Source organism: Rattus norvegicus, chromosome X, assembly GCF_021556685.1.
Source record: "Rattus norvegicus strain SHRSP/BbbUtx chromosome X, alternate assembly SHRSP_T2T, whole genome shotgun sequence".
NCBI lineage: Eukaryota > Metazoa > Chordata > Mammalia > Rodentia > Muridae > Rattus > Rattus norvegicus.
In genome coordinates, this window is record NC_141554.1 from 154,756,030 (window position 1) to 154,782,391 (window position 26,362).

The 26,362-nt window shown below is 37.5% G+C and overlaps 1 pseudogene; it reads left to right on the forward strand.

The window, feature by feature from the left end:
- Nucleotides 1-7,405: 7,405 nt before the first annotated feature.
- On the forward strand, nucleotides 7,406-8,721 carry Ppp3cb-ps1 (protein phosphatase 3 catalytic subunit beta, pseudogene 1; annotated as a pseudogene).
- Nucleotides 8,722-26,362: the final 17,641 nt, after the last annotated feature.

Below are 26,362 nucleotides of genomic sequence, written 5' to 3' on the forward strand. Positions count from 1 at the left end.
ACACCCTTCATAATAGACCCAAATAATATAAAGTACCTCGGTGTGACTTTAACCAAGCAAGTAAAAGATCTGTACAATAAGAACTTGAAGACACTGAGGAAAGAAATTGAAGAAGACCTCAGAAGATGGAAAGATCTCCCATGCTCATGGATTGGCAGGATTAATATAGTAAAAATGGCCATTTTACCAAAAGCAATCTACAGATTCAATGCAATCCCCATCAAAATACCAATCCAATTCTTCAAAGAGTTAGACAGAACAATTTGCAAATTCATCTGGAATAACAAAAAACCCAGGATAGCTAAAGCTATCCTCAACAATAAAAGGACTTCAGGGGGAATCACTATCCCTGAACTCAAGCAGTATTACAGAGCAATAGTGATAAAAACTGCATGGTATTGGTACAGAGACAGACAGATAGACCAATGGAATAGAATTGAAGACCCAGAAATGAACCCACACACCTATGGGCACTTGATTTTTGAAAAAGGAGCCAAAACCATCCAATGGAAAAAAGATAGCTTTTTCAGCAAATGGTGCTGGTTCAACTGGAGGGCAACATGTAGAAGAATGCAGATCGATTCATGCTTATCACCCTGTACAAAGCTTAAGTCAAGTGGATCAAGGACCTCCACATCAAACCAGACACACTCAAACTAATAGAAGAAAAACTAGGGAAGCATCTGGAACACATAGGCACTGGAAAAAATTTCCTGAACAAAACACCAATGGCTTATGCTCTAAGATCGAGAATCGACAAATGGGATCTCATGAAACTGCAAAGGACTGTAAGGCAAAGGACACTGTGGTTAGGACAAAACGGCAACCAACAGATTGGGAAAAGATCTTTACCAATCCTACAACAGATAGAGGCCTTATATCCAAAATATACAAAGAACTCAAGAAGTTAGACCGCAGGGAAACAAATAACCCTATTAAAAATGGGGTTCAGAGCTAAACAAAGAATTCACAGCTGAGGAATGCCGAATGGCTGAGAAACACCTAAAGAAATGTTCAACATCTTTAGTCATAAGGGAAATGCAAATCAAAACAACCCTGAGATTTCACCTCACACCAGTGAGAATGGCTAAGATCAAAAACTCAGGTGACAGCAGATGCTGGCGAGGATGTGGAGGAAGAGGAACACTCCTCCATCGTTGGTGGGATTGCAGACTGGTAAAACCATTCTGGAAATCAGTCTGGAGGTTCCTCAGAAAATTGGACATTGAACTGCCTGAGGATCCAGCTATACCTCTCTTGGGCATATACCCAAAAGATGCCTCAACATATAAAAGAGACACGTGCTCCACTATGTTCATCGCAGCCTTATTGATAATAGCCAGAAGCTGGAAAGAACCCAGATGCCCTTCAACAGAGGAATGGATACAGAAAATATGGTACATCTACACAATGGAATATTACTCAGCTATCAAAAACAACGAGTTTATGAAATTCGTAGGCAAATGGTTGGAACTGGAAAATATCATCCTGAGTGAGCTAACCCAATCACAGAAAGACATGCATGGTATGCACTCATTGATAAGTGGCTATTAGCCCAAATGCTTGAATTACCCTAGATCCCCAGAACAAACGAAACTCAAGACGGATGATCAAAATGTGAATGCTTCACTCCTTCTTTAAATGAGGAAAAAGAATACCCTTGGCAGGGAAGGGAGAGGCAAAGATTAAAACAGAGACTGAAGGAACACCCATTCAGAGCCTGCCCCACATGTGGCCCATACATATACAGCCACCCAATTAGACAAGATGGATGAAGCAAAGAAGTGCTGACCGACAGGAGCCAGATGTAGATCGCTCCTGAGAGACACAGCCAGAATACAGCGAATACAGAGGCGAATGCCAGCAGCAAACCACTGAACTGAGAATAGATCCCCCGTTGAAGGAATCAGAGAAAGAACTGGAAGAGCTTGAAGGGGCTCGAGACCCCAAAAGTACAACAATGCCAAGCAACCAGAGCTTCCAGGGACTAAGCCACTACCTAAAGACTATACATGGACTGACCCTGGACTCTGACCTCATAGGTAGCAATGAATATCCTAGTAAGAGCACCAGTGGAAGGGGAAGCCCTGGGTCCTGCTAAGACTGAACCCCCAGTGAACTAGACTATGGGGGGAGGGCGGCAATGGGGGGAGGGTTGGGAGGGGAACACCCATAAGGAAGGGGAGGGGGGAGGGGATGTTTGCCCGGAAACCGGGAAAGGGAATAACACTTGAAATGTATATAAGAAATACTCAAGTTAATAAAAAAAAATAAAAAATAAAAAACAAAAAAACAACAATGATTTCATGAAATTCTTAGGCAAATGAATGGAACTAGAAAGTATCCTGAGTGAGGTAACCCAATCACAAAAGAACACACATGGTATGCATTCACTAATAAGTGATGTGTATTAGCCCAAAATCTCTGAATACCCAAGATATAATTCACAGACCACATAAGGTTCAAGAAAAAGGAAGACCAAAGTGTGGATGCTTCAGTCCTTCTTTGAAGGGGGAACAAAAATACTTAAAGGAGGCAATATGGACACAAAGTGTGGAGAAGAGAATAAAGGGAAGGCCATACAGATACTGTGCCACCTGCGGATCCATCCAATATACAGCCACCAAACCAAGACAATATTGTGGATGACAAGAAGTGCATGCTGATAGGAGAGGCTCCTGAGAGGCTCTACCAGAGACTGACAAATACAGAAGCGGAGCTTGCAGCCAACCATTGGACTGAGAAAGGGTCCCCTGAGGAGTTAGAGAAAGGACTGAAGGAGCTGAAGGAGTTTCCAACTCCATAAGATTATCAACAATATCAACCAACCAGAATCCCCCCTCTTAAGAATTCCCAGGGACTAAACCACCATCCCAAGAGTACACTGAGATGGTCCTATGGCTCCAGCCGCATAAGTAGCACAGGATGGTCTTGTTGGGCATCAATGTGAGGAGAGGCCCTTGGTCCTGTCAAGGCTTGATACCCCAGTGTAGGGGAATGTAAGGGTGAGGAGATGGGAAGCAGTGGATGGGTGGGAAGGGAGCACCCTTAGAGAAGCATGGGGGTAGCGGGATTCTGGAGGGGAAACTGGGAAAGAGGATAACATTTGAATTGTAAATAAAAAATCCAATAAAAACACCATGTATGATTAAAAAAGCATTAAAATACAAAAAAAAAGAAATACTCAAGTTAATAAAAAAAAGAAAAGAAAAAAAGAAAAAAATGGGGTTCAGAACTAAACAAAGAATTCACAACTGAGGAATGCCGAATGGCTGAGAAACACCTAAAGAAATGTTCAACATCTTTAGTCATAAGGGAAATTCAAATCAAAACAACCCTGAGATTTCACCTCATACCAGTGAGAATGGCTAAGATCAAAAACTCAGGTGACAGCAAATGCTGGCAAGGATGTGGAGAAAGAGGAACACTCCTCCATTGTTGGTGGGATTGCAGACTGGTACAACCATTCTGGAAATCAGTCTGGAGGTTCCTCAGAAAATTGGACATTGCACTACCTGAGGACCCAGCTATACCTCTCTTGGACATATACCCAAAAGATGCCCCAACATATAACAAAGGCACATGCTCCACTATGTTCATAGCAGCCTTATTTATAATAGCCAGAAGCTGGAAAGCACCCAGATGCCCTTCAACAGACAAATGGATATAGAAAATGTGGTACATCTACACAGTGGAATATTACTCAGCTATCAAAAGCAATGACTTTATGAAATTCGTAGACAAATGGTTGGAACTGGAAAATATCATCCTGAGTGAGGTAACGCAATCACAGAAAAACACACATGGTATGCACTCATTGATAAGTGGCTATTAGCCCAAATGCTTGAATTACCCTAGATGTACAGAGCACATGAAACTCAAGAAGGATGACCAAAATGTGAATGCTTCACTCCTTCTTTAAAACGGGAACAAGAATATCCTTGGGAGGGAATAGGGAGGCAAAGTTTATAACACAGGCAGAAGAAACACTCATTCAGAACCTGCCCCATATCTGGCCCATACATATACAGCCACCAAACTAGATAAAATGGATGAAGCAAAGAAGTGCAGGCCGACAGGAACTGGATGTAGATCTCTCCTGAGAGACACAGCCAGAATACAGCAAATACAGAGGCGGATGCCATCATTAAACCACTGAACTGAGAACGGGACCCCCGTTGAAGGAATCTTAGAAAGGACTGAAAGAGCTTGAAGGGGCTTGAAACCCCTATAAACAACAATGCCAACCAACCAGAGCTTCCAGGGACTAAGCCACTACACAAAGACTATACATGGACTGACCCTGGATTCTGACCCCATAGGTAGCAATGAATATCCTAGTAAGAGCACCAGTGGAAGGGGAAGCCCTGGGTCCTGCTAAGACTGAACCCCCAGTGAAGGTGATTGTTTGGGGGAGGGCGGTAATGGGGAGAGGATAGGGAGGGGAACACCCATGGAGAAGGGGAGGGGGAGGGGCTAGGGGGATGTTGGCCTGGAAACCGGGAAGGTGAATAACAATCGAAATGTAAATAAGAAATACTCAAGTTAATAAAGACAGGAAAAAAAGAATAAAAATATGCTTTTTATTGTTTAATTTTGATGAATTTGGATTCTCTTTGGTATCAGGAAACATAAGCAAAGAGGAAACAAAATGAAGTGATAATACCTATTAAGGAAAAGTTAAAAAAAAAAGATGAAATAGAAATAATAGAAAAAACAGAGAAATCAACCATGCAATTAGATAGGCCTTTGCTAACATTAAAAAAAGGTGAGGCAAACTTTAGTTAAGATTTCAAAGGGAAAACAGTCTATGTTTGAGATTAACAAAATCCTAAATAAAAGAAAGAATACTGTTTTCAAATTTAAACAAAGGTATTTTAACATATAATGTAAACTTCCTGAAATGAAGTTTTCAAATAAAAATAAAGATTACGTGAAAGTAAGCAAATAACAAATTAGAACAACCTGAGGGGAAAGATATTGAGTCAGTAATTTCCATATTTCTGTCATATTTCATAGTACTATATACATTTTCTTGTGAATTCTTTTAAACTTCTAAGTAGGAAGAAATAACTTCACGAACTATTTTAAAAGCTAAAAAGGAGAAGACATTCCTTTTTAAACCACATTTGGAGAGTAGTAATACCCTGAATAGCCAAAGTATAATAGAGGAAAACAAAAGAAAATCTATCAAGTAATATACCTTTCAGGAAGTAGTGGTACATATTTTTGATTCCAATAGTAAGAAAGCAGTGGAAAGGGGGTCACTGTGAATCTGAATCCATCCCTGTATACACATTTAGTACTAGTACATTTGAGTACATAATTAGATTGCATTTCAAAAACAACAACAAAAACTCATATCAAATCAACAACCAAAAATAATATACCTTATTTTTCTTCCCATAGGTAGTGCAAAATACTTGAGAAAACAAATTTGAGGATAGAAAGATTAATTTGGCTCCTAGTTTCTGAGGATTTATTTATTGTGTGGGTAGCTCCATGGCTGTCTAACCTGTGATGAGGTAGGGAAACCAGGGAGCAAATACCAAGAGAAATGATCCAAGGAAAACATTTACCCTACAAAGGCAACCAGCTCCTAGTGAGAGGCTTGAATATTGAACTAGTCAGTGAATTAATCCATTGAGAAAATTAGCAGCTATAGGGTCAAATAATCCTTCAAAAGAACTATGATCTGGTGACCAACCTCAAATATGTGAGCCTTTGAGAAGACATGTCATAGCCTCATTACAATATAAGTCAGCAATCCTAAGAAGAAATTCAGCTATAGGCAGATATGAAAAATTCATCAGAAGTCTAACTAACTATGATTTTTGCTACAACTTAACCTTGATTTGTCATATGAAAATCAACCACAAAATAGAGAAAAAAATCTTACTAATCATTTTAATAATTGTAAGAAAGCTTATGCAGATAAGAATACAGGCACATGAGGAAATCCTAAGGTTTAGGGGAGGATTGATCTAAAGAAAGGGTGAGTTAAAAGCCGTAAGGAAACCCACTATCCCTAACCCCATTAAAAAATATATTATTGAAGGGCTAATAGACTATACATGACATGAAAGAAAAAGGCAAAGATACTGGGGGCTTAAAGGATTAAGCAGAAATGACAGCTGTGAGTTGGTGAAAGCTAAGAAAACGAAGATGAAAAAACCTTGTGGAAACTCACTAGCGAGCAAGCTGTACATATCATATATATGTTTGTATATAACACAGACACACACACAGAAACACACACACACACACACACACACACACACACACACACACACACACACATAACTTAAAGGAATCCAAAGGGAATATCTTTTCTTTTTTTTTTTTTTTCAGACCTGAGGTCCAAACCCAGGTCATTGTGCTTCCTAGGCAAGCGCTCTACCTCTGAGCTAAATCCCCAACCCTTTTCAAAGGGAATTTCTCTGCATGAGAAAACAATTATACTCCCAGAAGAGAGAAATCACATTATAAGGTACGAGATACCTATATGTTTCACTCTTTAAGGAGGCCTCAGATCTCTCAAAACCAATATAAACCATTGACATTGTCATTGCTTACCAACCACAACTACATGGTAAGACCCCGTTGCTGAAGACTGTATGCACTTTTGTAGAAGGATGTAAACAAGACAATTTCAAAATGACCCAGACATTTTCATTTTGTTGGCTAATTTTCATAGTTGAAGAAAGTGTTATACAGCCTGCTCTGGTAGAAAATATAACAATAACTTTATCCAGTGTTATGCAGACCCTATATGTTATAATACTGATTTGATAGGCAAAATGTGTTTCCTTGTGCAATAGGGTCATAACTATTTGGGGACAGCTAAATGTGTTCTGATTATATTTGAAGCCTGTTTCACAAGAGGGAATTTTTATGCCTGGTCTTATAACACTGATCAAAAGCCGATAGCTGTGGAGATCATTGTGTAGAATCTATGGAGGTCCTAAAGTAGACGCCATGCGTATGAGTCGTGAATAAGAACCTAGGGAGGCTGAAGGGTAGAGTCTGTTATTGTTACTTCGTTAAAGAATCATGTTGTCGGGTCCGCCATGTTCCCCAGTGACTCCACAGCTCGGCTCTGGTAGCAGACTCCCCGCCCCCAACCCCTCCTGGCTAGCACCTAGCTGAGCCCCAGGCCCAGCATGGGGTCTGGAAGCCAGCCAGGCCATGCAGCCTCCTCTGCCCCCACCGCCCCCTCTCGGGGCCGACCTCGTGGTCAAAGCTGTTCCTTTTCCCCCAACTCACCGGATGAAATCTAAAGAAGTGTTTGATATGGATGGGATACCCAGGGTTGATGTTCTGAAGAACCATCTGGTAAAAGAAGGCCGGGTAGATGAAGAAATTGCACCAAGAATTATCAATGAGGGTGCTGCCATACTTTGGTGGGAGAAAACCATGATAGAAGTAGAAGCTCCAATTACAGTGTGTGGTGACATCCATGGCCAATTTTTTGATCTGATGAAACTTTTTGAAGTAGGAGGATCACCTGCTAATTCACGATACCTTTTTCTTGGTGATTATGTGGACAGAGGTTATTTTAGTATAGAGTGTGTCTTGTATTTATGGGTCTTGAAGATCCTATACCCAAGCACATTATTCCTTCTGAGAGGCAACCATGAATGCAGACACCTCACTGAGTATTTTACCTGTAAGCAGGAATGTAAAATTAAATATTCAGAAAGGGTCTATGAAGCTTGTATGGAGGCTTTTGACAGCTTGTCCCTTGCTGCACTTCTAAACCAACAATTTCTTTGTGTTCATGGTGGACTTTCACCAGAGATATACACACACTGGATGATATTAGGAGATTAGATAGATTTAAAGAGCCACTTGCATTTGGACCAATGTGTGACTTGCTATGGTCTGATCCTTCTGAAGACTTTGGAAATGAAAAATCACAAGAACATTTTATTCATAATATGGTTCGATGATGTTCTTATTTTTATAACTATCGAGCAGTGTATGAATTTTTACAAAACAATAATTTGTTATTGATTATAAGAGCTCATGAAGCTCAAGATGCAGGCTATAGAATGTACAGAAAAAGTCAAACTACAAGGTTTCCTTCATTAATAACATTTTTTTCGGCACCTAATTACTTAGATGTCTACAATAATAAAGCTGCTGTACTAAAGTATGAGAACAATGTGATGAACATCTGGCAGTTTAACTGTTCTCCACATCCTTACTGGTTGTGCAATTTTATGGATGTCTTTAAATGGTCTTTACCATTTGTTAGAGAAAATGTCACAGAAATGTTGGTAAATGTTCTGAGTATTTGCTCTGATGATGAACTAATGACAGAAGGTGAAGACCAGTTTGATGTAGGTTCAGCTGCAGCCCGGAAAGAAATCATAAGAAACACCGAGCAATTGGCAAGATGGCAAGAGTCTTCTCTGTTCTCAGGGAGGAGAGTGAAAGCGTGCTGACACTCAAGGGCCTGACTCTCACAGGGATGTTGCCTAGTGGAGTGTTGGCTGAAGGATGGTACACCTTGCACAGTGCAATACGAGGATTCTCTCCACCACATAGAATCTGCAGTTTTGAAGAGGCAAAGGGTTTGGATAGGATCAATGAGAGAATGCCACCTCGGAAAGATGCTGTGCAGCAAGATGTGGTTTCAATTCCCTGAACACCGCACATACCACTGAGAAACACGGGACTGGCAACCATAGTGCCCAGTGACCAGCGGCTTCCTAGGGAGGGACAGATCACTAAGGAGCCGGAGGGGTCGGCCGAGCTGATGATAAATGTCATAATCGCTCTGAAGAAACAAACCATTGTGCTTTTTGAGACCCTTGCCCCCTCCGAATGGAGGCTTGAGGGCACTGGGACCTGTGCTGTCCATAAGATTGGGGAATCGCTGCCACAGTGGAGAGCAGTGAGCAAGGGGCTTGGGACAATTTCCAGTGGAGGAAACCCAAACCTCTATTTATGCTTGTGATTCACACATTTACGTTTACAAATGAGATTTCCTTTGTTTTTCCCCTCAGTAAAATTAGATTTTTTCAACCATGACTTTAAATGCAATCTTTAGAGTTAACATAGAACCTCCCTCACCCCCACCCCATGAAATGTCTTTAAAAGGATGGATTAGCATCGTCTTTTTTTTAACCACACATTTTAATTGAAAAATTATTGCATATTGACAATACATTATACCATTCTTGTTTTTATTTTACTAAAATTCAAGGTAAACTATGCTCACATGTAAATCATCAACAATAATATAAAGAAAGTGGTGATTCATACACATACTTGTTAGAAAAATAATTAGAGCTAAAAGTCTTGCATCTCATTTTTAAAATGTTATGAGAAAATATAAGACTGCATAATTAAGGCTATATTGCAATAAACACAGAACCTTTAAAATCCCATCATATATCCTCATAAACTTTAAAAATCTTAGTGGATTGTGTTTTAAAATTTATAATAGTTTAAGTTAAAAGTCAGTTCAGCAATGAATTTTCAGAACTGGATTTATTATTAGAAATAGTAAGTCATAGAAAAAAAATCCCTTCTAGTTTATATTGCATTTGTGTTTTTGTATACTATTTTCATGCTTTGTAAAATAAATACTGTAGTGTGATGGTTTGCATAAGCTTGGCCCAGGCAGTGGCACTATTAGAAGGTGTGGTCTGGTTGGAAGAAGTGTGTCACTGTGGGGGTGGGCTTGGAGACCCTCCTCCTAGCTGCCTGAGAATGCTGTCTTTTCCTGGCTTCATTTGGGTGAAGACGTGTAACTCAGATCCTTTTACACCAAGCCTGGCTGGATGCTGTGATGCTGCCATGCTCCTGCTTTGGTGATAATGGACTGAACCTCTGAACCTGTAAGCCAGCCCCCATTAAATGTTGTCCTTTGTCAAACTTACATTGATCATGGTGTCTGTTCACAGCAGTAAAACCCTAACTAAGACATGTAGTATGTTACATCAGTATAGATAATGCAGAGTTTGCCATAGTTGGGGACTAAATTGTATTAACTAACATTATTTTCTATTATTTCTCACATAGTTTATTTCAATTCAATATTGAATAGTTAGCTCAATGTCTTTTTGAAGTTCATAGTAATTTGTAAATATTGTTCAATTTAAAACTAAGTGAGTGTATTTTGGCAAATATGAGGTATAATTGAAAACAGTAGACATAGTGTCTACTATGAAAGTAAAATTCTCTGTATTATCTCAAAATTTCATCAAAGAAGCAATCATATGTTTCGTAGTGCTCATTTTTTAATGCAATCAAACATCTTTTCTCCTACACCATTTTAATGCAAACTTCTCCTGGAGTTTGAATTTTTATTCATGATTGATTAAACTATTAAGTCCGTAGAGCTTATCATTCTTTTTTTCTTTCTTTTTTTAAATTGGGCATTTTTTTATTTACATTTCAATTTCAAATGTTATTCCCTTTCCTGGTTTCCTAGACATAAGACCCTATCCCATCCCTCTTCCCCTTCTTTTTTTCCCCCATCTTTTTTTTAAATTGGGTATTTCTTATTTACATTTCACATTCCCTTTCCTGGTTTCCAGGACAACATTCCCCTAATCTCTCCCCCTCCCATTGTATGTGGGTGTTCCCCTCCCCAGGCTACTAGATATATTTTGAATTGTAGAAAAAATCTGAGAAACCCAGTTGGGGTTTATATAAAACGCTGACCTCAGGTCATAGTTCTTAAATGTGGCTAATTCTGTAACATAGTCTTGGTATTTTTCAATTATGAATGCATAAACTATTTCTAAGAAGACTCTTACTTGAACAAGATCCAAAAAACCAATTTAGATTCTTTTTTGCCCATATCTTTTGAGATTTACACCCCAGAGATGTAAGAAAAAAAACCCTAAATTTTAAAATTATGAAGAATTGCAGAATTACCCATTTAAGGTACTTTAAAAGAAGTTTGTACATTGTCAAAGTAAATTTTAATTCAAACCATTGTCTGTAAAACTTGATGTATTTTGTGTATGCATGTTTTCATTTTGCAAATATTTAATATATAGACCTATGATGTACAGATACAACATGTATAGGTTGCATGGATATTATGAGAAATTTTAGTTTCTTGTGAGTACTCCAGTTGCTAAAAAACCACCAGGGGGATTTGCTGCTTGAGTTCTAACACTTTTATGTTTAAATGCAAAGGAAATTTAAAGTGTCTGGACATGTTTCTGACTAAGTAATGCAGCCTAGAAGCAATGGTGCTCTTCAGACCTTCAGATGTTAGTGGAAGCATAAAAGTCAAGACTGCATGTCGAAATATTATTTTTGATAGTTACAGAACTGCTTGGTTAAATTAAATGGAGCCATGTGCTAATTTTACAGTTGCTGACCTGTACTGATTGCCACTGTAGTTTGGTGATTCCCTTTACTTTGGTGTCTTGCTTCCCTTATGCCCTGGACTACAGCTCATAGCATCAGGCAGTGGAACCATCTGCTGTTTCGTTTGCCAAGAAGTGCACCCTGTATGGTCTTCTGTCTAAGTTGGAAATACTATGCATGTGCAGGACTATTCACGTATTTTATGAACAGTAGCACACAATAGATTCCATGAATGGGCGGCTGCTCCTAAAAAAACAAACCAAAAAAAAAAAAAAGAATCATTTTGTCAAATTATCTTCCAAGTATTTGTGTTTATGCCCATACACTGGGGTAACTCTCAACCATGGTCAGAAAAGTTTCTTGTGTACTAAGCAACAATCAATGCAGAGATTCATAACTGGTGACAGTGTTAGGAATAAGAGGCTATGAGCACTTAGCCCTATAGGGAGAATCTTTATCAACCTCTCCTCCATTTGCCATGTTTAGGAAACATCTTTTTTTCTTTTTTCTTTTTTTTTTTTTTCGGAGCTGGGGACCGAACCCAGGGCCTTGCACTTGCTAGGCAAGCGCTCTACCACTGAGCTAAATCCCCAACCCCAGGAAACATCTTGAGATTGAAAAAAAATTGTAATAGCCAGAAAATAGGCAGAGTTTCTGTGAAATTCTTCCTTCTGGAAATGACATGATTGGTTAATTCATGAACTCACAGCAGCTAAGGTTGTCTCAACAAGACCACTCAGTCTCAAGGCAGTCATCATTGTGGCATTGACTGGGGAGGCTCTCTCAGGTCCCCACCTTATATCAGGGAGGTTTGGTTAATAATAGCTGCCAGAGAAGGGAGAATCATCCTATTTTGAGGATTTGGTCACTGGTAGGTTTCTCAAGCTACAATACCCATGCATATATAGACAGCACTAATTAAACAAAGAAAAATGAGAAAAGACAAATTCATGAAGTTGGAATGAGATATGTTGGAGGAAAATATAAAATAGTGTTTGAAGGAAGAAATGGGGTGTATCTTATTTCATGGTACACATACATGAAATTCTCAAAGAATAAAATAAATATATTGACATATACTGTATTGATATAAGTACAGACTTGCTAATAAGAAAACTGTAATCAAGAGTCTAAATGTAAGTACTTCATTGTGTTTGTTACTTAATGTATATTAATGATGCCAAGATAATAACATGGTGGTCAGTATTTTATGCAATAATTCTTAGAAAATTTAACACGAAAATAATAAAAATGGGTTCCACTTTCATGCTACACATGAGATCTCTAAATATGAAAACTTAAAACATAAAACTCTTAGTGGAAAATAGAAACATAATTTTGCACCTGTGAATGAGGTATGAATTTCACAGATAAATATCAGTAGTATCAACAATAAAAGAAAATTTTGAAAATAGAATTTTATTAAAATGAAAACTGGGTATCATTCGAAGAATGTCATACAAAGGACCTCAAAGAATGGGAGAATAATTTTTCAAATGAAGTATATGGTAATAAGATTATAGTCAGAATATTTAGAAAACTATCACTCAATAACAATAAATAAACTATACAATAGGGGCTGAAATTTTCAATAGATTTTTGGCAAAACAGCTCACTGAATAAAGGTTCTTGCTGCCAAGATTGATCTGTTTGGTATTAGGAACCTACATAGAGGAAAGAGAAACAGACTCCTTAATACTATCTTCTTTATCTCAGGCTCTGTCTCTGTCTCTCTGTCTCTCTGTCTCTGTCTGTCTCTTAGATGCACAGCTGTGCACATATGTCCATGCATATGTATGTACACACAATAATAACATAATTTTAATTCAATAGATATTTCTTTGAAGAGAATTAAAGTGGTTAATAAGCATATGAAAAGATAGAGTAATTACTCATCAAGCAAATAGGAAGCAGAATTATCGTGCTATAAAATATAGCACTGAGAAAGCAGGAATATACCCATTTCCCCATAGAGCAATGGACAGGTGTTAAGCACTATTAAAAATGTGTAAAATATATTCAATTTACTAGTAATATTTTTTTTAGTACTTAGTGAAAGCTCTTTTTCTGCTGTTTATTTTCCTGTAAATAAGCAGAGACTTTTGGTAATAGGGCAATTTGATTTCCTAATTAGTAGTTATTGGAGTATCTCTTGCTATTCTGTCTGCCTTAAGGAAAAGTACAACTGACCAACACCCAACTACACCCTATGCCAACCATCTGGAACACTTCACAGACACCTGGAGAAAATTGCACTATATTCCCAGCTGATTACCCTAGCTCTTAAAAGCATACCAAGCATACCCTTACATAAGGTTGGTCAAAACAGTTTATACTATAGTTTTTGCTTTCACAAATATTAATGGAGACCATATAGCCCTACAACCATTTTTACTTTGCCTAAATGTATGGTATTGCTACGTACATTAGGATTGCTGATTAGTGTTAAGAAGCAAGGCTGTGGTTAGTCTACAACATACCCTTAAATGGTCCAATCTAGTTGGAGTTCTGTAGGCTTCTTGTATGTTTATGGGCATCTCTTTCTTTAGGTTAGGGAAGTTTTCTTCTATGATTTTGTTGAAGGTATTTACTGGTCCTTTGAGCTGGGTGTCTTCACTCTCTTCTATACCTATTATCCTTAGCTTTGATCTTCTCATTGAGTCCTGGATTTCCTGTTTGTTTTGGGGCAGTAGCTTTTTCCGTTTTACAATATCTTTAACAGTTGTGTCGATCATTTCTATGGAATCTTCTGCTCCTGAGACTCTCTCTTCTATCTCTCGTATTCTGTTGGTGATGCTTGTATCTATGTCTCCTTGTCTCTTCCTTTGGTTTTCTATATCCAGGGTTGTTTCCCTGTGTTCTTTCTTGATTGCTTCTATTTCCATTTTTAATTCCTTCAACTGTTTGATTGTGTTTCCCTGGGATTCTTTCAGGGATTTTTGTGATTCCTCTCTATAGGCTTCTACATGTTTATTTATGTTTTCCTGGGTTTCTCTAAGGGAGTTCTTTATGTCTTTCTTGAAGTCCTCCATCATCATGATCAAATATTATTGTAAATCTAGAACTTGCTTTTCTGGTGTGTTTGGATATTCAGTGTTTGCTTTGGTGGGAGAATTGGGCTCCGATGATGCCATATAGGTTTCTGTTGCTTGGATTCCTGTGCTTGCCTCTCACCATCAGGTTTCCTCTGGTGTTACTTTGTTCTGCTATTTCTGACAGTGGCTAGACTGTCCTATAGGCCTGTGTGTCAGGAGTGCTGTAGACCTGTTTTCCTGTTTTCTTTCAGCCAGTTATGGGAACAAAGTGTTCTGCTTTCAGGCATGTAGTCTTTCCTGTCTACTGGTCTTCAACTGTTCCTGTGGGCCTGTGTCCTGAGTCAACCAGGCAGATTGCTTGGAGCAGAAAAGTTGGTCTTATCTGTGGTCCCCTGGCTTAAGTTTGCTTGTGGGTGGCTGCTTTTGAGCTCTCCATGAGGGCGGCAACCAGGAGGGCCTGTGCCACCTCTTCAGGGAGCCCCTGTGCACTGGGGTCCCAGATGGCATTAGGTGTTTTCCTCTGGAGTTAGAAATGTGCACAGAGTGTAGTCTCTTCTGGGTTCCCAGGTGTGTCTGCCCCTCTGAAGGTTTAGTTCTCCCACCCATGGGATTTGGGTGCAGAGAACTGTTAATCCGGTCCCTTCATGTCCTGTAGGTGTCTGGAGTGCAGGGGACCTGCAGCTCCATTGCCCCTATCATCCGGTTCCCAGAGGCTGTATACAGTTTCCTCTTGGGCCAGGGATGTGGGCAGATGTGGGCAATATTGGTGGTCTCTCCCACTCTACAGTCTCAGGAGTGCCCACCTGTCTGGGCAGTGAGCTTTCACACCCATGGGGTTTGGGAGCAGTGTGCTGGGGCTGGGACCAGCAACCGGAAGTGTCGGGTCCCAGAGGAATTTTGCCTCTGTGTGTCCTTAGACCACCAGGCAGGTCGCTTGGAGCAGAAAAGTTGGTCTTACCTGTGGTCCCGTGGCTCAAGTTTGCTCATGGGTGGTTGCTTTTGAGATCTCCGTGAGGGCGGCAACCAGAAGGGTCTGCACCGACTTTTCTGGGAGCCTCAGATGGTGTTAGCTGTTTTCCTCTAGAGTCAGAAATGTAGTGTAGTGTCTTCTGGCTTCCCAGGCATGTCTGCCCCTCTGAAGGTTTAGCTCTCCCTCCCACTGGATTTGGGTGCAAAGAACTGTTGATCCGGTCCCTTCAGGTCCGGGCAGTGTCTGGAGTGCCACCTTTTTATTTTTTTTTTATTTTTTTATTTTTTTTTATTTTATTTATTTTTTTTTTTTGGCCAGGGGAGAGTGCGAACGCAGTCCCTTTTTAATTTTTAATTTATTAATTTATCTTGATTGTTGCCTTCTCCCTCCTTTCCCATGAGTCCTACCCTTACAAATCCCCCCATTACCTTTCTCTTGTCATCTTCAGAAAAGGGGAACCACGTGAAGAACAAGATGCTCATTTTTGTAGCAAATATGCTACCAAAATGTAGGGGGTTTAAGTCCAGCTCCTCCATGCATCCTCCCTAGGTGATGACCTCGTCTCTGCAAGTCCCATGGGCACAAGTTACAATTCTGTAGGTTTTCTTGTGGTGGCTTTAACCCCTCAAAGTTGCTCAATACTATCCCCTGCTCTTCCACAAAAGCTGCTCAGCTCCACCTGATGTTTAGCTGTGGGTCTCTGCATCTGTTCCCATCAGCTGCTGGATGAAGTCTCTCAGGAGACAGTTATGCTAGACTCCTGTCTGCAGGCATAGCAGAGGATAATTAGTAGTATCAGTGGTTGGTCCTCACATGGGATTGGTTTATTTCCTGAGAGAGAAAGAGGGAGAGGGAGACGGAGAGGGAGAGGGAGAAGGAGAAGGAGAGGGAGAGACAGAGACAAAGAGAAAAACAAAGAGAGAGACACAGAGAAAGAGAGAATACATGCTTTGGTTGAGTAGTGGGTGTTTGATAGCAGAATAGAAAGAATATGGTCATGTATGAAAAATTTTTAGTAAAATATTTTAAATAATTTCAGTGGAGACAACAGGTAAATAATACATAAATTCTATTACTTGGTATATTCTAAACTAGTATAGAAAAACAATGTTAAATACAAATATATTGGGATGTAATATGTAATACTATATTTGCTAGAAGCTATACTATAAACATAAAAAGAACTATATGCAACACCCTTATAATTTTGGCATTTAGAAGACTATGGCATAAGGATTGTGAGCTAAAGGATAGGCGAGGAACATAGTGAGATTCTATCGGACAAGGAAATTAGAATGTATTTTTCTAACCCAGTACATATAAAATATTAGCAGTAAATCATAAATTAAATATAAATTTAAACATAAAATTACTATTGAAGCATTTTATATTAGGTTTTCATAAAGTGTATTTTTCTATTACATTTTTGTTACTTAAAAGACTTTTAAACTTAAATGTATGTTGATCAAATTTTTCTCTTTTCCCAACTACTTCAAGATTTTCTTTCCCTCCCTACCCACTGACTTTAAGTTCCTTCCAAAAAAAGCAAAACCCCAAAACTCAATACAACAACAAATTCTCTGATGATGAAAAGAAAGTAAAACACTACTCAAAAAAAAAAAAAAAAAAACCCAACCAACAACAGCAGCAGCAGGAACAACAACACCAATAGCGAAAGCAAAACCAAACAACCCCACCAAACTGTAACCAGATAAAATTACTCAAAAAAATCTATGGAATCCATTCTATGCTGGTCAATACTGCTGAATATGAGGCTTGCCCTGTAGGGATGATATACCTACAGTGCCACTCTAATGGGAAAGGTAACTTTCCTTCTGCTAGTAGGTATCAGTGGCAATTTAGTTGTTATTTTTTTACCCTAGTTGCTCAGTTTTCATTCAATTATTCAATTCATTTTTTAAAAATATAATATAATATAATATGATAAAACAAAAAAAATCAATGTAAGTTGGGCAAGGCAAACCAATAGAAGGAAAAGTTTCAAGAGAAGGCAAAAGAGTCAGAGATCCACTCATTCACACACTTATTAATCCAAACCCTAAACCTGAAATGCAGAGGCCCTGGTGCAGACCCATGAGTTCATGTATGCTTTGCTTATGTTAATTAAGAAGGCCTTGTTTTTTTGGTTTCCTCCACCCTCTCTGGCTCTTACACTCTTTCTGCCTCTTCTTTTGCAGGGTTATCTGAGCCCGGAGGAGAGGGATTTGATAGAGACATTCCACTTAGGGTTGAGCATCCAAAAGTCTCTCTCTCTCTGTAGTGTCTGTTTGTGAGTCTTTATATTTGTTTCCATTTTCTGCTGCAGGAAACTTCTCTGATGATGACTGAACAAGGCACTAATCTATTAGTGTTGCAGAATATCAGTAGGAGTCTTTTTTATCACCATATGTATAAATATTTTTCCTTTCTTTTTCTCCTTTTAGACCAGTATTACTTGGATTGATCCCTGGGCTATCTAGTTTCAGAATCTTGGTCACAAAAACAGAGTTCTATTTTGTGAGTGGGCCTTAAGTCAGATCAGTTACTAGTTGTTTACTCCCATAAGTTCTTTTTGCCACCATTTTTTACAGAAAGCGTTAGATTTCTTTATAGTTTATTTGTGTCAATTACAGAAAGGTATGGCTTCTTAAAGATGGAGCCATTGTATGTGTTATTGCTTTTCTGTTACTCTTCATATTTTCTAATTTAGTTAAAGGTTTAAGCTTGCATATGTATTTAGAAGAATTTGTGGTATATGCTTAAATATGGTTTGTATGTTAGTAAGTATGTATAACCAGATAATGAAATTTATTAATGATTTACAACTTGATGATTAAGGTACAGATAAAAAGAAAGTAAAAAGAAGAATGTTTCATTCTCCATATTTTGGGGAGTGTGGGAGTTTGAGAGTAAGTAAGAGATTTTGGTCAAGAGTAAACTGCCTGTCCTTCACAGTTTGCTCTCTGGCTACTGCTTTTCCTTCATGCTAATGACATGATAATTGGCCCAGGTGGGTGTTCTTGTGAGGTAAGTAGTAATACTCATGAAACCCTGCAGATTTGTCACAAATGTTCTTGAAGGGGAAGGACTAAAGTGACATTCAAGAGGTATTTGGCAGTTTTCTACTACTTGCCATAACTTCTGCACAAACATCCAGTTATAATTTTACTCATGGATAAGAATGTAGATTTACAAACAAAAGAACAGCTGCTTATCATAATTATAATCTCTTGGACACTCCTGCTCTTGCTTGTGATAATATTACTGATAAAAGTATGCGTTGGCTTATTCTTTTCGTTTCGTGGAAGCCAGATTCCTACCTGCTTTCTCTAAATAGAATCAACTAATTTGGAAACGTTCTAAATGACAAGGCACACAGGTAAGTTTCTATTCTTGCTATGTATATATATATGTATATATCCTAGTCATTTTACAAGTAACTGAAACCTTCAGACCATGTCTAAAAAGCACTAAATTCTTAGTTTCTACAGGAATGCCAAGGCTAAAAGATAATTCTGACAATGTTTTTAAGAATAGTTAAGTAATATAAGAAACTAAAAGAGAAATAAAAGATGTTAACAGCTAAACATTAGGCTTTACACTAAAGAACTAAGGAAACAAGAGGTTTTTTAACCTAAGAGGTTGTCAAGAATGTTTTCATGACAATGGTTCAATGTATACATACAGACATATATGTATGTATGCATCCATATGCATATATAAACAAACATAATATGTGAAAATTTGACCACCATTTTGGAAATAAATGAATATATTTTAGGAGTTGATTGGAATTCAAACCAAATTATAGTTAAAATATTATACACCAAAATGAGTAAATGTTAAGATAATACATTGAGTATGCAAGTCTCATCTTTTAAAATGAAATGAGAAACATTTTGTATTTAAATTTTTGCAGGAAAACAAGGATGATATCTGAATAAAACGATCTCACCATCAGACGTTCCTTGGAATCATTTACTAAGTATTAATGGGGTTAAGACTTGATTAAATATTTTAGATTCAAAGTAATAGGTATAGGTTTAGAAAGTAGGAAGTAGAATTTTAGCAACTAAGATTAGGCAGGTAGTTAGAAACAAAATATCTATACAATTTAAGAAATTATTTTTGCTAGTTGTTGAAAATAAGCACAGATCTATTGTTTGGGTCCAAATAATTTTATTAATCGATAGTTTCCCACTATGTCTGATTTGTTTCCCCTAAGTACTAGTGTAACTCATGTGTTTAAGACCCTAATTATGGACTGATTCACATATCCTATCCTTAGGAATATGATACACACACACAAGCACACATGCTGAAGGTGCAGTGAAAATAATGTCCGTTTGAGATTGTTTAAAACCAGTGGTATGTAAATATGCTTGTGGAGATGGGGTCAGTGTGGCAGGTTAAGTATACAAGTGTGTACTCATGCATGTAGATTCTGGAGATTAGTCCAGTTGTATCCTTCAATTTTTTACACCCTGTGTGGCAGGGCCTTTAAATAGGTTCTGGAGCTCATTGATTAGGTTGGATCACAGGTGGCGAGAAAGCCCTGAGTTTTGTCCTGTTTCTTCCCTTGCCTGGACACATGACCTTGCTTTGACACATGACCTTGTCTGGATTTTATGTGTATGCTAAGAACCTTAGTATTAAAAAAGAATAATTATGTATCATGTATGTTTCCTTTTTGGAGAAATGATCAGATATTAGACCAAATTTTGGGAAACTTTTCAGTGTGTGTGTGTGTGTGTGTGTGTGTGTGTGTGTGTGTGTGTGTGTGTATTTCAAATACTAACCTGCTATTTCAAGGATAACTAATAAACACTTTCAGTACATAATAGGCTATCTCCAGACTATTGGTAGTTTCTTTTACTGTGCAGACACTTATATATTTCATGTAATTCTTCTTTTCAATTATTAGAGTACTTTCCTGTGCAATAGATGATATATTCAGAAAACACTGGCCTATACTTAATCTTGAAGTGTTTTACTCATGTTTTAATTTTTAGTATTTTAGCATTTCCAACTTAAAAGTATTTGAACCAATTTGAACTGAGTTTTATCGAGTAAGAGATATAGATTTTATTTCATTCTTCAATGTGTGAATATCCAATTTTGTTAACGCCATTTATTAACAAAGTCTGTCTTTTCTCAAGGGCTGTTTTTAACATCCTGTCAAAAATTAAGAGTCTACAGCTTTGTGAGTTTATTTTTGAATCGTCTGCTGAATGTTACATTAGCCTTGTTATCTGTTTTTATGACAATACCATGTTGTATTAGCATGGTGATTTTGTAGTTTAGTTTGGTATTAGCTAGTGTGAGTCCCCTTTCCATGTTCTTTCTAATTAGAATTATTTTACTTACTTATGTTCCAGAGGGCAGTTTAAAATATTGTTTTAGTTCCATGAAGAATGTCTTTTGAATTTCTAAAGAGGACAGCATCAATTCTGTATATAATTTTTGGTATTCTATCTATTTTTACAATAAAATTTCTGCCTATCCAGGAATGTGGAACATCATTTCAATTTCTCTTTCAGTGTCCTAATATTTTGCTTCTAAGAAGATTAAAACATTTGTGGTTAGAATTATTTGTAGATATTTTATTATTATTTTTATTGAACTTATTTGTGTGTGTGTGTGTGTGTGTGTGTGTGTGTGTGTGTGTGTGTGTGTAAGAACAAGGGGAAATAAATGGTCAATAGGTCAATAAAAGAATAGACTGGCATAAACATATATATGTATTATGAATCAAATACTATTTTCTATCTTTTAACCGAATAATTATCATTCAACATGTACATTGCATCTAATCATTCTAATCGTACATAAAGGAAACTAATTTTGGTGTTTTGAAAAGGTGTAAATTATATTTTCAAAGTTTTGCTGTATTTCAGTTTTGAAAAAGATTTTAATAGTTAAGACTCAGATTGGGGACTCGGCTGGTATCTTGATAAATGTGGGATTTCAAGAACAAGAAATGTCAATTTTATTCCTAAAACATTGATATTAATATAAATTGACACTGAAGTGTTCAAGTCTATATATCTCTATCCCTATCTATCTATCTATCTATCTATCTATCTATCTATCTATCTATCTATCTATCTATCTATGTTCTGTACATGAATGCCTAAAAGTTCAATACAATAACAGTAAACATGCCAATATGAACCAAGGTAAAGTCTAGACTTTTTTTTAAAATATTTTTTTATTAACTTGAGTATTTCTTGTTTACATTTTGAATGTTATTCCCTTTCCCGGCTTCCAGGCCATCATCCCCCTAACCCTCCCCCTTCCCTTCTATATGGGAGTTCCCCTCCCCATCCTCCCCCCATTACTGCCCTCCCCCCAACAATCACGTTCACTGGGGGTTCAGTCTTGGCAGGAACAAGGGCTTCCCCTTCCACTGGTGCTCTTACTACACTATTCATTGCTACCTATGAGGTTAGAGTCCAGGGTCAGTCCATGTATAGTCTTTAGGTAGTGGCTTAGTCCCTGGAAGCTCTGGTTGCTTGGCATTGTTGTACTTTTGGGGTCTCGAGCCCCTTCAAGCTCTTCCAGTCCTTTCTCTGATTCCTTCAACCGGGGTCCCATTCTCAGTTCAGTGGTTTGCTGCTGGCATTCGCCTATGTATTTGCTGTATTCTGGCTGTGTCTCTCAGGAGAGATCTACATCCGGTTCCTGTCGGCCTGCACTTCTTTGCTTCATCCATCTTGTCTAATTGGGTGGCTGTATATGTATGGGCCACATGTGGGGCAGGCTCTGAATGGGAGTTCCTTCTGCCTCTGTTTTAATTTTTGCCTCCCTATTCCCTGCCAAGGCTATTCTTGTTCCCCTTTTAAAGAAGGAGTGAAGCATTCACATTTTGATCATACGTCTTGAGTTTCATGTGTTCTGTGCATCTAGGGTAATTCATTCAAACCCTACACAATATACTATAGAAAACTAATGAATGTTAAGAGCAGTAGAAATAGTCTTCCAGAGGGAAAATCATACCAATTGGTTATCCAATATCAAATAGTCAACCTTGGAAGCATGAACATAGAAGAGATACTATATGGACTGATAGGGATAGAGATATATAGACTTGAACACTTCAGTGTCAATTTATATTAATATCAATGTTTTAGGAATAAAATTGACATTTCTTGTTCAAATATATTTATGGATTTTGGCACACACACACACACACACACACACACATATATATATATATGTATATATATATATATATATGATTATAAAAACATTTAATGAAAAAACTGAGGCCATGGATTTGAAAGAGAGCAGAGGTGGTATATGGGAAGATTTGGAGGAAGGAAATGGAAGTAATAAATTATATAGTTCTACTAAAATCTCAAAATATACATAATTTAAAAATCTTATAAATGAAATTGTTTGTTCTATAGATTAGTGAGTTATAGTTATAAACTAATGATATATATATATACATACATATGATACAACACTTTTTATAATGAAATTGTTTTATGAGATGTGTGGTGGTTTGAAAAAGAATGATCACCATAGTACTGTTTATTTATATGCTTGATATGAGGATCAAGAAGTTAAAGAAGTATTTGGAAGCATTAGTAGGTGCGGCCTTGTTGTAATAAGTTTTGTCTTACTAAGGAGGAAGTGTGTCACTGGGAGTGGGCTTTAAGGTTTCAAAGGACCATATCAGGCCCAATGTTTCTCTCTGTACCTGGTGCCTCTGTGTCATGGTGCAAAGCTCTCAGATCTAGCACCATGCTTGTCTGTGTGCCAATGTGCTTCTTTCTAAAGAAATAATGGACTAACTTTCTGAAACTGTAAGCAAGTCCTTAACCAAATGTTTTCCTTAATAAATGTAGTTTTGGTCATGGTGTATCTTCACAGTAATAGCACAAAGATGAATAAAGGATCCCGGCACTTCTTGTATACAGGACAAATTTTGGGTCAAAGTTTTGTGGATGCATTGGTTTCCCCCTCCCTCCACTGGAAGTCCTGCCTGGCTACAAGAGATGGACACTTTAGGCTCCATATCCCCACCTACTAGGAATCTCAGGGTCAGCCACATAGATATCCCAGGAGCCTCCTTTTCTCGGTTTCTAGTTTGTCCCAGAGATGTCAGTCCCTGACAAATTCTGTTCTCTCTTAGCCATCCCCTCTCTCCTTACAACTGATTCACATTATAGTCCCCTTCTCCACACCCTTTTCCACCCAGTTCCCTCTCTCCACCTCCAATGTTTTTATTTCTAGTTAGGAGATACAAACATCCTCCCGTGGGCCTTCCTTGGCTTCTTTGTGTCTGTGGATTGCAGCATAGTTATTCTATACTTTATAGATAACAAACACTTATAGATTAGTACATACCATGCTTGTCTTTCTTGTTCTGGGTTAACTCACTCAGGATATTTTCTAGTTTCATTTAATGGCCTGCAAAGTTCATGATGTCTTTGTTTTTAATAGCCGAGTAGTATTCCATTGTTGTAAATGACCCACATTTCCTGTATCCATTCTTCGAATGAGGGGCATCTGGGTTGTCTCCAGTTTCTTACTATTAGAAATAAAGCTGTTATAAACATAGATGAGCATGTGTCTTTGTGATTTTGTGGAACATCTTTTGGGTATATGCCATGAGTGTTATAGCTGGGTCTTGAGGTAGAACCGTTCCCAATTTTTTTGAGAAATCACCAAATTAATTTCCAAAATCATTGTACATGTTTACACTCCCACCAGCAATGGAGGAGTGTTCCACTTTCTCCACATCCTCACCAGCATGTTTTGTAACTTGGATTCTTGATCTTACCCATTCAGACACATATAATATGGAATCTCAGAGTAATTTTGGCTTGCATTGAACATTTTTTAAGTGCTTCCAGGACATTAGAAATTCCTCTGTTTAGAATTTTGTTAAGCTAGGTACCTCATTTTTTTTTCGGAGCTGGGGACTGAACCCAGGGCCTTGTGCTTGCTAGGCAAGTACTCTACCACTGAGCTAAATCCCCAACCCTAGGTACCTCATTTTTAACTGGTTTATTTGATTTGCTGATGACTAATTTCTTGACTTCTTTATATCTTTTGGATATTAGCCCTCTGTCAAATGTATGATTTGTAAAGATCTATTAACATTCTGTAGGCTTCCATTTTGTCCTATTGATGGTGTTCTTTGACTTATAAGAAGCTTTTCAGTTTCATAAGGTCCTATTTATTAATTATTGATTTTAGTGCATGAGCTGTTGATGTTCTGTTCAGAAAGTAGAGTCTTGTGTCAGTGCATTCAAGGTTGTTTCCCACTTTCTCTCCTCTTAGATTTAGTATATCTGGTTTTATGCTGAGGTCTTCAAGCAAGTTGGATTGAGTTTTGGGCAGGGTGATAAATATGTATCTATTTTAATTCTTCTGCATTCAAACATCCAGTTATACCAGTAACATTTATCGAACATGCCATCTTTTTTCCATTGTATCATCTTGAATTCCTTTTAAAAATCAAATGTCTGTTGGTGTGTGGATTTATTTCTGAGTCTTTGGTTTGGTTCAGTTTGATTAACCTGTCTGTTTTTATGCCAACACTTGGCTGTGTTTTAAATTGTTATTACTATTTCTCTATACAGCTCAAAATCAGGGATGGTAATATCTCTAGAAGTTCTTTTATTGTACAGGATTGTTTTAGATATCCTGAGATTTTTTGTTTTTTTTTTCATATGAAGTTGAGTATTGTTCTTTCAATGTTGAAAGGAATTGTGTTGGAATTTGATGTGGAATTACATTAAATCTGTAGATTGCTTTAAGTAAGATGGTCATTTTTACTGTATTAATCCTTCCTACACATGAATATAGGAGATCTCTCTAATTTCTGAAAACTTTTTCAATTACTTTCTTCAAGGACTTGAAGTTCTTGTCATATAGGTCGTTTACTTGTTGGGTTAGAATTTCATCAAAATATTTGTATTATTTTTGGCTGTTGCGAACTGTGATGCTTTTCTAATTTCTTTCTCAGCTCATTTATAGTGTGTATATAGGATGAATACTAATTTATGTTATTTAATTTTGTATTCAGCCATTTTGCCAAAAGTGTTTCTCAGTTGCAGCAATTCCTTAATAGATTTTTTGGGTTCAATTATGCACATAATCATATCATCTACACATAGTGATACTTTGACCTCTTCCTTTCCAATTTGTATCACCTTGATCTGCTTTAGTTGTTTTATTGCTCTAGCTAAACTTTAAGTAATATATTGAAGATATTATAGAGTGTGAAGAGCCTTGTATTGTCTCTGATTTTCAGTTTCTATTCATTTAATTTGATGTTGGCTATAGGCTTGTTGTATGTTGTCTTTCTTGTTTTTAGGTATGAGCCCTATATCCATGAATTCTCTAAGACTTTCACCATAATGGGGTGTTGGATTTCAGTAAAGGATTTTTTAAGTATGCAATGAGACAATTATTTTTTCTTTTAATGTGTTTATATGAAGGATTACATTGGAGCATGGTGAACTACACTTGCATCCCTGGGATGACCCCTAATTAATCATGGCAAATGATGCTTTTGATGTGTTCACTGATTCTGTTTGAATTACATTGAGTATATTTGCATCAATGTTCATAAGGAAAATTGTTCTGAAATCCTTTTACTTTGTCTGAGTTTGGGTATCAAGGTGACTATGTCCATATAAAATGTAGTTGGCAATGGTCCTTCTGTTTCTGCTTTGTCAAATAATTTGAGAATTGGTTTTAGCTCTTCTATAAAATGTCTGGTAGAATACAGCACTGAAACTATCTGGCTGTGGGCTTTCTGGGGTTTGGAGAGTTTTCATGATTGTTTCTATATTATTAGGGGCTATACATTAATTTAAATAGTTTTGATTTGACTTTTGTAATTTGTATTCATCAAGAAGTTTGCTCATTTCACTTAGACTTTCCAATTGTGTGGAGTTTGGCTTTTTGAAGTAAGACCTAATGATTTTTTGGCTTTCCTAGGTGGCTGTTGTTATGACCCCCCTTTTTTTTCTGATTTTATTAATCTTACATT